The following is a 14,969-nucleotide window of genomic DNA, read 5'->3' as shown; positions in this document are numbered from 1 at the left end:
CTTGTGACGAAGAAGGTGATCTTTCCATACGAATACCTCGATTCGGTGGAGAGAATGCACCAAACCGCATTGTCCAGCATAAACATATTCTTCAGTAAACTAATGGGCACTGCCATGATGGATGCAGTGTATGAGCATATGATGAGTCTCGCAGGAATTGATTTAGGAGAATATGCGAAATTATACATGAACACCGTCACTCACTTGCTCGGGAACATTTTCGGGGAACTCTTTGGGATTTTGTCTGGCAGATACACTTTGAGTCCTACCTTCTACTACACCGTGCTAAAACTTCCGTGGGGCACATTATTAAGAAGATCATGTGCCACACCAGACTGTTGACAAATGTTGATGTGCTCTTCTTCGTGTGAATGATTCTCCAGGAGATTTGCCAGAGCGTGCACAGGTACGCCAAGGCGAATAACCAACGAATGTGTGAGGATGAGTACAGGCCATTTGACGATTACTTGCCTACAAGAAACCTATACCGGAAAGCAGTGCAAAAAAAATCCTGCCATTTTTAGTGTTCAGATGGCTGCCTGGAGAGGAAATCAACAAAGGAAAAGATCGATGAGGTGGCTGCGGACGCTGTTGAAGAAAACGTTCTGGAGGCAGAACTGGCGTATCTAGCACACTTGCAAAACGAGCAAGACGACCTGTGTCCAGAGCACAATGGTTCTATCCTGAATCTGTTGACAACGCTGAGGAATAAGCATCGACATATTCTACACTACATGAATGGAGCTCGTTAGCATCAGCAGCAGGATCTCTTTTACGCAGCATTGCTGGATGAAGGAGTACGTTTATGTAATGGAAAATGTTAGAGAATATTTATTTAGTTTTCCGTTGGGATGGGTGTTATAGAGCAAGAGATATCATCAGCAGGACAAATTTCAAGTGGGGCACCATCCTAAATGAGGGTCTAGTCGCTAAGGGGATGGCTCACGTTTCAGTGCAGTTCACGAAGTTTTTCTATATCAGGACGTGCGTTCTGGACCTCTGGACCTCTAGAAACTCCACATGTACCAATTCCACCACGATTCTGCAAAGACTTCGCCGATCACAAGCTGCTTTATGTGAATACAGACAGTTTCATCTGTTGGGTCAAAGCTGCGATCCATATTAAGTAGTTACGTACAATCACGAAGAAATCGACACATTTGGATATACAGCCGATAATCCTGCAGGAATAACACGTCAAAATCAGAAGGATATATATCGGCAAATGAAAGAAGAGGCAAATAGTTTGAAGATCGTGCAGTTTTTGGGGCTCAGATCGAACATGTACGCATACTGCTAGATGCAACGCCTTCCAGAGGTGGGCTAAGGGTGTGCAGTCTCAAAAGCCATGTCAATAGACCATTACAAGAGGTGTCTGCTAGAAGACGTTGGCGCTGCTCAACGTACTGTGTGAGAAGTAGCGTTTCTATTACTGGGTCATGTGGTACCTGCTGCATTGCAGCTGAAATTTAGTCTGTCACGTCACGGTGATAAATGATTCACCTGGGGGTATGGGATCGGTACCCTCTCATGCTTACACTATTTACTGGAGATTAACTGTGTGACTTGTTAATGCACTTGAAGTAGTGGATATGTATGCAGAATTGCTGGTTGAACCACTTGTCATAGTCGTATGCATGAGTGTGTGTGAATGACTGTGTGCTATGAATGTGTGTGTGTGTGTGTGTGTGTGTGTGTGTGTGTGTGTGTGTGTGTGTGTGTGTGTGCGTGAGTGAGTGAGTGAGTGTGGACTAATATGTTTACATTTTAGAGCTCCACGGTCCATACCTTCTTATAAAACTTTTCTCTTTTCTTATTCGAGTCTGCCACGACCTACAGCTACTCACTCTCCTGTGCTGAGACATCGATTGAGATGGCGCCAGGATCTGCGTCTAACTTCTCCAAGTCGCCGTTTGGTTGTAAATAAATTTTAACTTGTAGTTTGCCTTTGTGTTTCAAACGTTGTATCCCAATAGCTTACCTCTTCAGTATGTGTAAAATACCATTTATTCACTAAAAACTTCGTTTTTGTTATTAGGACGTTGACATTAATAATTTTATGTTTTTCACTGTATTTATGATACTTGAGTGATGTAACATGACCTTACACACACTGGCGCAACTTACCACCAGTTTGCATGCATGCTTAATTTCGTTCATAAATGATGGCATCAAGAGGCTGCAAGTATCCAGCACATACTGTTTTCTGTGTATGAGGGCCTTTATTCAAGACTAGAGCAAAACAGTACTCGGTTCAATCGTCTCGTAAAATATGTGAGCTCTAACAAGCTTCCGAGTATTTTGGCATGAATGCTACCAGGATAGACTCTGGACATGTCATTTCGGTTGTGAGCACTATAAAGCAACTCTGGAAGTTACAACAGACAACGTTTTATTGTATTTTCAGAACTTTATTTATGAATTGTTTTCTTAGTTATTGGATTTGTTTGGCCAGAAGTGAAATAGCTAACTATGTTTGTTGTTATAAAAGTGTTTTTCTTTTAGCCATTGTGATGAAGGTACAGAGGAGGAAGATGGTCAATGGCGCTTTGTGTCCCAAGATTTTGGAGAGAGCTAATTGGTAATTTACACAACTATCATCAATGTCATTCCAAGGGTCGGAGAGGGAAGAATACGCCCACCCTTACTTTCTCGAGTGCCTCACTGCACAGAACTCCCACTGTAGGATCAGCAGCGATAAAGAGCAGGTCAGGAAGAAAGGTACCTGCTTTGAAGAGTGACAGTTTTAATGATCCTAAACAGGAAACTTCATACGAACATATGCCCTATTCAGAATGGTTTCTCAGGAAAAAAATATTTAATTATCACTTTTGTACCTTTTCTTGTATAACTCGAAAACGGCGTCTTTCAATAATACCATCACTCCTCAAAGCATCTACTTTCTTGCTAACTGAACCTGTATTCAATGCAATAGTTCACAAAGTTGACACAATGAAGCTTGGAATTGTTTTGTAAGAGTAATTCAGGGTCTTTGGGCAATCGTAGGACCGAAAACTATGTGAAATTTGTCAACGTTTTTGTTAAGAATTTCGGCGTTATGGGATACAGGATGTGCTTCAAAGTATTTACCTTGATGCTCATCTTCATAAATTCAAAGATGAGATGGGTCGAACTCACAAGAGTAAGGAGAGCACTTGTCAAAAGATTTACAGTATTTTGAACGCCGCCGTCATGGGTGGCATTATGGAAATACTCGTATGATGGAAGACTATATCTGGAGGGGGGGGGGGGGGGGTTGATGTGTAAAAGTGATTTACAACGGAAAGTTACTCACTTCAATGTCCACGTTTCTTCGTTCATATTGAACAAATTTGATACATATGCTTGTTTGTAACTTACATGATGAAAAAGGGACTTTTAGTTCTAGTTTTTTCGAACTATAAGCAAGTAGTTTTCCAGATATTACTAGTCTATTTATAAAAGCAACGTTCGAGTTGAATAATTGGTATACTTCGCACTCCTAAGATATAAATATAATTTAACACTCAAGGACAAAAGTAATGTTACAGAGCGATTTCTACGGCTCTTAGTTACCTTCAGTTTCGGTAAAAGGGAAGCACCGTGAAACGGCCCATTAGCTTGCACTTAATCTGTGCAGCAGTTACGAAACTCACTTTGAGATACCGTTAACCACCGTTTCACAATAACATCGCATTCTTCCTCTCCCACAGTAAGTGTTTCTCAGTTTATTTCTGGGGGACTGAATTTCTGTGCAGTGCACTATGGCATCATGCAAGACGTGAGCCATAATGGCCCCTACTCGCCTCGTAACTTTTATAGGGAAATAAATGAAGCTCTCTAACGGAACTTGGATCATATTCCGTACAGCCAGAATGTGCGAACCGTGGGTTTCTACTGAAAGGTCACAACAACCTTCGCGGCTTGCTGTTTACTGTTACTACGCGAATGTTCTATCTTCAGCTCTGCTCAATTCTTTCAGCTATGCCTTGTATCGTTCTTCGTCTTCGATCAAACTCGTCTCTTCTACAACTGACTGTTTCGTATGCCTATCTTCAAGAAAGCTATGTTGAGTCGAAAGCTCACTTCTCAGGACTGTTAAATATTTAAAAAAGTTCAAATCAGTGCTTTGATATCATGCAATATACCGGGTGGCCATAATTAAAGTGCAACTACCGACAGAGGTCAAGTGTGGGTTATGATTATGGAATTCATGTGGAACCGGTTTACGCTGGAAAAAAAATTAGTTGCAATTTTGCACCAGGTACAAAACTGGTTCTGTACGGCATCTCGTCGATGTGTCCGGTGTGTAAGCGGCAGTTGATAATAAAATCAACATCATTCCTTTCTCAGTTGTTTGACCTTTCCTGCCCCCGTCTCACTCCTAAACCATTACATATGGAAACACTTCTGTACGTATTTCTTGCATTCACAGTGCCAGATTTGCACCTCGTGGTCAAATCTGTGTAAGTCGGTTCTCTGTAAACGCATTAGGATATCTACCAAGTTTCGCTGCCATTCGATTGTTGCAGCTCGCAATGGGCCTCTGTGAATAGCTACACTTTAATTATAACCACCTAATATCCCCAGCTGTGATAGGCAATGACGTCATCGTATTTGAACTTAAAGCGACATCCGAAAAAGGTTATGAACCCGCATGTAACGTAATTTCTGCATCACAGCTGTTAATATTCTTCGGGATATAACCTTGGAAATTCATTAACGTTCGTCTAAAATTAGTAACTGTCGCAGTCCTATAACAATAGCTACAGCGTTCCTTCTGACAACAAGTCATTAGATCAGAAACAGACGCTACCAGTCTTTTTCTCTGGAACCTACTCTATTCCCAGCGCAGCGTTTCGAGTATTTTCCTGTAACGTGCAGAAACTGCGATGATTACTTGTTCAGTGAAGAGTTGTGATCGTAGTTTTAATTCCGTTAATGGTAAGTCGTTTCTTTCCACCATTCACCATCTGTCGCACTGTATGTATTCATTACATCAGGAGCCAGCGTTGGCAACTTTCAGCAGATGCAGCGTGCATTTTTTGTCGTTGGCGTTGACACTCCCAAACTACCACCCCACATCCACATCCAGCAATATGTTGCCGACATCGTCTACCTAGCTAATCCCCACACCTTCCAAATCTCTCTTGTTTCACTCCAATGTCGTTTAAGTCTCGCAGTCTAATGGCGTAATACATGGAAGCTTCAAGTGAGCCCACAGAAAAGCTAAACCATCACCTTCGGTAGTATCGCTTGACGATTCTGTAGTCCAGATTTCCACCCCTCCATCTTCAGCCAATCCATTACTGAGCGAGATGGAGCAGTCACTAGGAGACTATACTCGCATTCCGGAGGACGACGGTTCAAACCCGCGTACGTCCACCCTGACTTAGGTTTTCCATGATTTCTCTAAATCGCTTCAGGAAAATGTCGGGATAGTTCCTTTGAAAGAGCACAGTCGACTTCCTTCCCAATCCCTCCCTAATCCGATGGGGCCAATGACCTCGCTGTTTGGTGCCCTTCCCCAAACCAACCAACCAACCAGTCCATTACTCTCACCAACAGAGTAAAGTGCTTAAGACTAACTCCTGCCAGAAAACTGACATGGAATGGACACCTCCTTGGCGTCTAAAGTGAAAGTCGAAAATGACTGAAACTACGAGCATCGTTCAATAAGTAAAATGTAAATGTCGTGTGACTTGGGCCTCCCGTCAGGTAGACAGTTCGCCGGGTGCATGTCTTTAGATTTGACGCCACTTCGGCGACTTGCCCGTCGATGGAGGTAAAAATTATGATGATTAGGACAATGCAACACCCAGTCCCTGAGCGGAGAAAATCTGCGACTCAGCCGGGAATCGAACCCAGGCCCTTAGGATTGACATTTTGTCGCACTGACCACTCAGTTGCCGGGGGCGGACTGTTCAATAAGTAACGGCCCAACATTTCTTTTTTTCTCAGAACAAATTTACTATTAAGAGTCAGAATTTGGCGACAATATACACCAACATGTCTTGTCCATGTCCTATTTTTCTACATAGTCCCCATCACTTTCTATGGCCGTACGCCAAGGTTGTGGAAGAGCGTGTATTTCCTGATGGTAAAAGTCCTTGTCCTGTAGACGTAGCCTTCTTTTCACTGCTGACTGACACTCTCGTCATCTTCAAAAGTGTGTTCTCCATAGAGAATCTTTTAAGCGACCCAAAGGGAAGTCCGAGGGTGTCACGTCTCGGCTGTGGGGTGAGTGAGGCAATGATGTCCAACCCAATTTGTCGATGTGTTCCCGGCTTGGCAGACTTGTGTGTGGGCGTGCATTATCGCGTTGGAACAAGAATTCTGCTGCATTCTTTGAAAGGGTACAGTACCGCCCGACATTGAAAATAGGTACAACATACTTCATTAAGTTTGTCAGAACAACACATTTTTTTTGCAAAATAACTCAATTCCAATTAGTACAGCGAAGCCGGATACCAGTGTAGGAAAGAATGACAATTTATTTATTTAATTGATCACATGTGCACTCCCACAAAATATATCCCTACATCCAGTTTGGTGAGATCTGTGAAATGAATGGATGTATGGTCGTCTGCTAACTGCAGATAGTGAATGTGAATATATGATCATCTTTGAGACGATCCTTTGGCCACCTTTGGTGGAACCAAAGAGATGAAACTTACCGGAGCTTTGAGCGCCTGAAATGTGGCTGACCAATACGGTAGCATGGTCTTCCCCCACCTCGACAGAGGTGCGAGATGACCTGAAGAATGGCCATGTTTCAGCACTCTGCCGCTGGATCTTGTGCTGTTAAGACCTGTCTTAGTTGTGCTCCGTAAAGACAAAAGAGTGGAGACATGGTACGCATGTGGAATATTTAAGAGTAGTTTGAAATAATAACCTCTATTTCAGGAACTTTTGTGGGGAGAATTAAATGTCAGGCAGGTAATATTAATGGGATCGTAGTAATCTTCGGAAGTGACCAATGGTCACAATGAAACCACGTGTACTATAAGTTGAAATATTTAAGAAATAGCGTGTGCAGGACTTGAAATTAGAGGCGAGTACTTCCACGTGGTGAGTACTGTGTGAGTCTCAATCTGTGTATGAGACAAAGGATAAAGAGAAGTACTCGTCCATTGTATCAGTTGAAGACTCGTGTGTGTGATGAATATGTTCTTAATATTACTTTGCGAGATATGTTTCCGTGTGACGCTTGATTCAAACTATAATACTCTGAGAGAGAAGCAAGGTGAGTCAGCCGTCTATCCAGCAACGCCACTTGGCTTGCATTGCACAGGAAGACGTGCACATATCTCCAGAGTTCATAGTAGGAAAGTAGAATTACGAAGTGGGGCAGTGTCGTGTGAAACTGGGATAAATATTAATTGATGTGGGAAAGCTGATGGTGTTGTGACTATTTATTGTGTTGTATTTCATGTTGTAGTGTGGTGTACGTCATGTAATTTGGGTATGTGTGGTTTGCATGGGAGAGTAGCTATGTAGTTGCAGAGGTAGTGGGTTATGCGTGTTCCTTTTGTACTGCTCGGTCTGGAGGAAAGTTTCGTGATGATTATTGTGATAGTCGAAGTGTGAGAAATAATAAATGATCCACCATCCTATCCAGAAAGTGCACTGTAGCGTTAAATAATTATGAGACCATAAGATAGAGATTCACCAATGTAAAGCCATGCCCACTGGGCGGAATTTCTCATGTGTTATTGTTGTAGGTTATAGAATTTGTGTGTTTAGGTTATAGAATTTATCGGAATAAATAAGATAGCGAAAAGAAAAAGATTTGTGGCCTTTTCCTTCGAATTGTATGTTGTCATGATATCCAGAATTTATAATGTGTGCGCCATTCATATTCAGTGCGATGGCCACGTGTTGATAAAAGCTGTTAAATAAAAAAAGAAAATGTGGTATTGCCAGTGCGTAGTGAACAAAGATCTGTAAATTACTGATAGTCTGTTGTGCGTTGCCGTTGCATATTATTCATACAGGAGGATAATTTGTAACTTAATTGTGAGTGCGAGAGTTCATGTTACTCGATAAATAAGAATGAATCCACTCGCTTGGCAGACCACTCATCTTGCAGGCCTGACTGCTTGATGCCACAGTATGAGCAAGGCATGTGGGTGCCTCTCATCTTGTCCGAACAAACACCTCAGAAACGGTTCTTGAGTTTATTCAAAGTCTTCACGTATGCCTCTGAATTAATAGCTGACCCTCTTGGCACCATATCCACGAGAATGACGCCATCACAATCCCAGAAGATTGTCACCATGACTTTTTGGGCGGAGGGGGTTGCCTCAATTTCTTCTTTTGTGGTGAATGAAGAAGATGCCACTCCATAGACTGCATTTTTGTTTCCGGCGCAAACTGGTGCACCCAGCTTTCGTCCCCCGTAATGATCCGTGACAGAAAGGCCTCTCCGTCTGTCTCAAAACGCTCCAACAATTCGGATGAAATGTCCTTTCTTTTCTTGTGGTCCGCTGTGAGCATTCGTGGAACCCATCGTGAGCACCTCTCTGAATATCCGAGAGCCTCGATCATTGCAGACGCACTTCCAATGCTGACCGAGAACTGTAGAGCCAATTGTCGAATTGTGATGCGCCAGTCAGCACGAATAATGGCATAAGCACGGTTCAGCAAATCTGGAGCAGTGGCTGTGACAGGACGTCCCGAACGTGGCTGACAATAGAGCTCTGTTTCTGCATTATCTGAGGCTGTAACTTTCTTTGTCCATCGCCCAAAGCCGGCCGAAGTGGCCGTGCGGTTAAAGGCGCTGCAGTCTGGAACCGCAGGACCGCTACGGTCGCAGGTTCGAATCCTGCCTCGGGCATGGATGTTTGTGATGTCCTTAGGTTAGTTAGGTTTAACTAGTTCTAAGTTCTAGGGGACTAATGACCGCAGCAGTTGAGTCCCATAGTGCTCAGAGCCATTTGAACCATTTGAACCATCGCCCAACTGCACTGCTATCAGATGCAGCATCGCCATACACTGCACACCAAACGTCTACGGGTATTCACGACGGTTTCTTTTTATGCACACAAGAATTCAATAACAGCACTCTGTTTGTAATTTCAGTCGTATGTAGTCGCCTTTTTGACGCTGTACTACGGCTCTTCCATCTGCCAGAACGGTTCGGGCAGGGTGAGCAATTTCGCCTGAAGCTATGCAGCCAACATTACATAACTGTCGTGCATTTTCTTCTTCAAGCCAATTCTCAGCCGCATTCTGCAGGGGAACTGAAGATACTCCTGCAAATTTTCAATTGGAAATGTTTGATTACCCACAATACAGCCCGTAATTGTCTCCCTCTAAATTTCATCTCTGCTCACATGACCACTGGCTATGAAGACAACATTTTGGCACAGACAACGAGCTGTAGGCCAGCGTAGAGAATTGCCGGAAAGCACTGGCGGCTGCCTTCTATAACGAGGGTATTGGAAAGCTGGTACAACGCTACGACAAACGTCCAAGTCAGATGGCCGACTGTGGAGATAAGTAGCTGGAAGTTGTAGCTAACTGTTGCAAATAAAACAGTTTTGGTTTTTCACTGTGATTTCCATTTCGCGACCTATCGTTCCTTACTTTCCGAACAGCCCTCGAATATTTGAAATCTTCGAATGACGTTCACACCTCCTCACCTTACGCATATACGCAACCTTCCAGAACCCGCATTCTGTATCAACTCATTCGCTTTCCACATGTTGTTCTCGTTTTCGAGCACCTTCAGACCGCTATTTTAATCGGAAAACCAAGATCTAGCACTCAGTATCCTACCCCTTGCTCACCAGTCCATGTACATCGTTTGCGCCACTGCACTCACATTCAACCTTCTATGCTCCTCCATGACTTTTCCAAGCTCTCCCATCAAACAACTCCCACTACCCAACAATACAATACATCCCGCACTGGTTAACAACACTCATCTCACCCCATCCTTCCGTTTTCTCCCCCCTCCAGCATACCCCTCAATAAATGCTAGCCACTTCCTGCGGCTCCACAATGTACCATTGTAGTATTCATCGTTTCATCTCCATAATGAACTCGATCTGCTCATGCACCCCTGCGTCACCATTACATCAGAGCATCGTCAGTTTCAGCATCCTTGATTAAGTTTTTTTAAAAAAACTAAACTCTGTCCGGACAGGCTTTGGGAGGCCCAACGGTCCCGACCGGCCGCCGTGTTATCCTCAGCCCCCAGGCGTCACTGGATGCGGATGTGGAGGGGCATGTGGTCAGCACATCGCTCTCCCGGCCGTATGTCAGTTTACGAGACCGGAGCCGCTACTTCTCAATCCAGTAGCTCCTTAGTTTGCCTCACAATGGCTGAGAGCACCCCGCTTGCCAACAGTGCTCGGCAGATCGGATGATTACCCATCCAAGTGTTAGAACAGCCCGACAAAGCTTAACTTCGGTGATCTGACGGCCATTAGCGATTAAGTTTTAACTGTAGTGTAAAAACACCTACAAATTCAAAGTCATAAAGCACCGAAGTATATCTGGAAACAGAATGTCTGTCATACGTATTATACAACTAAACATTTTGTTAAATAAGTAAAAGATTTGGTCGAAATGTAATTTTAACCTTTGCCAGCCCGCTCCCATTCTGGGGAACTGAAACGACAATAAACAGAAAAAAGTTTGGCGTTATCATTCACTTTTCTGCGAGCGCTAGATATGACGCTTACAGTATACAGTAGTGAAGAGGCTATTTCGATACAACATCAAAATTGAATTTGTTGCTGAAACTTGAAGAAAAATTGTAAGTAGGCTCTTCAGGTTTTTGTGATGGTAACGCCACGTAGCGCTCTGTATGAAAATCACTGACTGTGCTGTGTGCAATCTGTGGCTGGTTGGCGTTGTTGGAATATTCGCTATTGCAGTGTTGGGCGGTTGAATGTGAACAGCGCATAGCGTTGTGAAGTTGGAGGTGAGCCGCCAGTAGTGGTGGATGTGGGGAGAGAGATGGTAGAATTTTGAGAGCGGACGATCTGGACTTGTGTCCGTCAGAAAAAGAAAATTTGTAAGACTGAATGTCATGAACTGATATATATATATATATATATATATATATATATATATATATATATATATATATATATATATATATATAATGACTTTTGAACACTATTAAGGTAAATACATTGTTTGTTCTCTACCAAAATCTTTCATTCGCTAACTATGCCTATTAGTAGTTAGTGGCTTCAGTGGTTAGAATCTTTCATTTAGCTGGCAGTATTGGCGCTCGCTGTATTGGAGTAGTTCGAGTAACGAAGATTTTTGTGAGGTAAGTGATTCGTGAAAGGTATAGGTTATTGTCAGTCAGGGCCATTCTTTTGTAGGGATTATTGAAAGTCAGATTGTAATGAACTAAAAAAATATATTGTGTGTCAGTTTAGTGATGATCAGAATAAGTAAAGAGAGAAATGTCTGAGTACATTCAGTTTTGCTCAGCTGTTTGAAAATCAAATAACTCAAGAGGTTTACCAGCACTGTCATTTATAAATGTTTTCTAAGGGGACGTTACAAAATATGTCAATTTAAATAATTTCATGGAGAAATAAGTAAATGTGCAAATAAATAGAAAAAAGATTACATTTGTCAATGATGAAAGAAACTTTTTTAATTAAAGTTTTTTACTCTTGTGTATTTAGTGCACTGGCTCTAAAGAGCAAAAAAGCACTCGCCTCTTTCATTTTCTACAATTAACACTAAATGTTTAAAAATATTCATTTTTGGATAATTTCATTGTGTGTATATTTCAGGTAGTATTTTAGCTCATAATGTGAGTTATGTATGAGATAATGGACAAGAGATCCAGAATAAACTGGTCTGCAAGAAAAATCTTTGAAAACTGGAGAAAAGGAAGTTCTGGATAAGAATCGCGTGAATCCGAGAATCTCTACACATCAGTGTTGGAGTAATAAAACTGTTTGTAAAAACCGTAACCAAAAAGGGAGACTGCTCCTAACATCTCTGCGCAAAGCTTCTCCGTCTGTCGGAACTGAAATTGAAAGAGGCATGTGCGTTGGACGACACATTCGAAAAATCATGTCTGCTGAGAAGGTCCACTTGCAGTAACATTTACTGAGGTCCATGAGGAGCGGTCAGTTGCTCGACAGTTGCACGTCTATTCGGCCGAACTAGAGAGCCTGTATAGGGAGAGAGTGGCCATAGGTGAAGTTGCCCGTGATTGGTTGATTAGCTTTGGCAGAAAAATGGCGACAAACGTGTCTCGCGCTTCCTATCTTCGTCGTGCTTTTGAGTTGAATTGAATTTCAGAGGACTTTTGGAAACGATGAAAAGGTATTTGAATTATTGAGAGACTTGTTATGCGTCGTGCATGCATGTTCGATTTAGTTGTTTATCGTTTTTAGTACGTAATTAGCGTTTGCTATCTTAAATACGAGTTGAAATAATGAAGCGTTTTGTGATGAAGTCGGTAGGCGTACATGTTTGAACTAAACACGTTAGTAATTGTACAGTATTGTTTTTGACATCGGTAATTCGTTCTGCAGACGTTCGTAAACGATGCCAGGTTGTGCTGCATTTGGTTGTTCCAATAGAGGTGAAGGTGGATTTCGCATGTTAGCATTTCCACGCAATGAAGAAAGACGAAAGCAGTGGGCAGTCGCAGTCAACAGGGCTGACATACATCAAACACGAGCCTTATGGAAACCAACCAAGTACTCTTATCTATGCGAAGTAAGTCGTTTTTGCTTTTTACTACATATAAAACAACTTGCAATATACATAGTTAAATTTGAAAACAGACCTGTAAATTGGCTGTGTGAAAATTATTATAACACATTATTCTTATAAACAAACGCATTTAACGAATGATTTCGCCATACTGTCTTGTGCTTTTGATTCGGTGAGTGTGTACTCCACTGAAAAACTGCGTATTTGCTTCTGTCTCGGGTTCTTCGGCCGACGTTTATCAACAAGTGGCCACGAAAGCCTTAACAATTTTGTGTGCTCCACTACTCCACTACTGGCCATTCAAAAGACCCGCCCGCAGTTTGGCATAAAAATGGCCGCCGTATCGTCCGGTTGGCCACTCTCTCCCTATACAGGCTCTCTAGGCCGTACAACATCTCCGCAGCCATCATTCATCAGTATCATCTGCGGCCCATGTTGCACCAGAGCTGCCTGGGCGCTGGTTCTCGATAGCGCCATTTTACCATGCTCTGTATACAGTACTATAACCACGGCGGCACGTGCGCAGTTTGCATACTGTGTCGTTTCGAAAATGCTTCCACCCTTGGCTTTCGAGCCTATTTCTATGTCACATAAATCACTCCATTTCCGCATAACGACGACGACAGCACTGTTTTCCACGTCCCCCACCCCCTTGACACAGTTCCATATCCCCTGCATTGCTTCTGCTACCACTTGCCGTCTTTGAGTGGTTGTTGCATGTGGACGTCGAACGTAGGCGGCAGTCAATTTAATGCGACTGGACCGTGCGTATACCTGCCATTTCAGGGCCAAGCAGTAAACCCGGCAAGAAAACAGTAAATTACTTCGCCGGTAAAGCACACGTCGTTGTCACGTGATGTCGCGAGACAACTCTACGGCCGAAAGATTGACGCCTGGCACGCAGCACGCGTGAGTGGCACCCGACAGGAGATCGTAAAGGCCCGCACAATGGCCAATAAAACGAGCGAGGATTACAAGCCCGTGGCGGCTGGGTCGCGCCGCTGACCCCAGTTACGTCCCGCAAGCGGCGGCCGCACGTGTTGTTTGCCCAGGAGTACGCTGTGTGCTCAGGTGTGTCCGCGATGGGCTGTCCTCAGACCTGGTACGGCGCTTCTCCCACACGTCCTCGGAGGTGCCGAAGCGTCTACATCTACATCTACATGACTACTCTGCAATTCACATTTAAGTGCTTGGCAGAGGGTTCATCGAACCACAATCATATTGAAACTTCCTGGCAGATTAAAACTGTGTGCCGGACCGAGACTCGAACTCGGGACCTTTGCCTTTCGCGGGCAACTGCTCTACCAACTGAGCTACCCAAGCACGACTCACGCCCCGTCCTCACAGTTTTACTTCTGCCAGTACCTCGTCTCCTACCTTCCAAACTTAACAGAAGCTCTCCTGCGAACCTTGCAGAACTAGCACTCCTGAAAGAAAGGATATTGCGGAGACATGGCTTAGCCACAGCCTGGGGAATGTTTCTAGAATGAAACTTGCACTCTACAGCGGAGTGTGCGCTGATATGAAGCTTTCTGGCATATTAAAACTGTGTGCCGGACCGAGACTCGAACTCGGGACCTTTGCCATTCGCGGGCAAGTGCTCTATCAACTGAGAAGGTAGGAGACGAGGTACTGGCAGAAGTAAAGCTGTGAGGACGGTGCGTGAGTTGTGCTTGGGTAGCTCAGTTGGTAGAGCACTTCCCCGCGAAACGCAAAGGTCCCGAGTTCGAGTCTCGGTCCGGCACACAGTTTTAATCTGCCAGGAAGTTTCATATCAGCGCACACTCCGCTGTAGAGTGAAAGTTTCATACTAGACACAATCATGCTATCTCTCTGCCATACCACTCCCGAACAGCGCGCGGGAAAAACAAACACCTAAACCTTTCTGTTCGAGCTCTGATTTCTCTTATTTTATTTTGATGATCATTCCTACCTATGTAGGTTGGGCTCAACAAAATATTTTCGCATTCGGAAGAGAAAGTTGGTGACTGAAATTTCGTAAATAGATCTCGCCGCGACGAAAAACGTCTTTGCTTTAATGACTTCCATCCCAACTCGCGTATCATATCTGCCACACTCTCTCCCCTGTTACGTGATAATACAAAACGAGCTGCCCTTTTTTTGCACCCTTTCGATGTCCTCCGTCAATCCCACCTGGTAAGGATCCCACACCGTGCAGCTATATTCTAACAGAGGACAAACGAGTGTAGTGTAAGCTGTCTCCTTAGTGGACTTGTTGCATCTTCTAAGTGTCCTGCCAATGAAACGCAACCTTTGGCTCG

At 43.6% G+C, this 14,969-nt stretch overlaps 1 non-coding gene across 1 annotated transcript; it reads right to left on the bottom strand.

Moving 5' to 3' along the window:
• Window positions 1-13,936: 13,936 nt before the first annotated feature.
• On the bottom strand, window positions 13,937-14,011 carry Trnas-cga (transfer RNA serine (anticodon CGA)). Its single transcript has one exon. It is a non-coding gene; the product is annotated as a tRNA-Ser (tRNA).
• Between the last annotated feature and the right edge of the window lie 958 nt (window positions 14,012-14,969).

Source organism: Schistocerca serialis, chromosome 4 (assembly GCF_023864345.2).
Source record: "Schistocerca serialis cubense isolate TAMUIC-IGC-003099 chromosome 4, iqSchSeri2.2, whole genome shotgun sequence".
Taxonomy (NCBI): domain Eukaryota; kingdom Metazoa; phylum Arthropoda; class Insecta; order Orthoptera; family Acrididae; genus Schistocerca; species Schistocerca serialis.
Note: the sequence above shows the minus strand (reverse complement) of the source record. Positions and strands in the feature narration are given on the sequence as shown.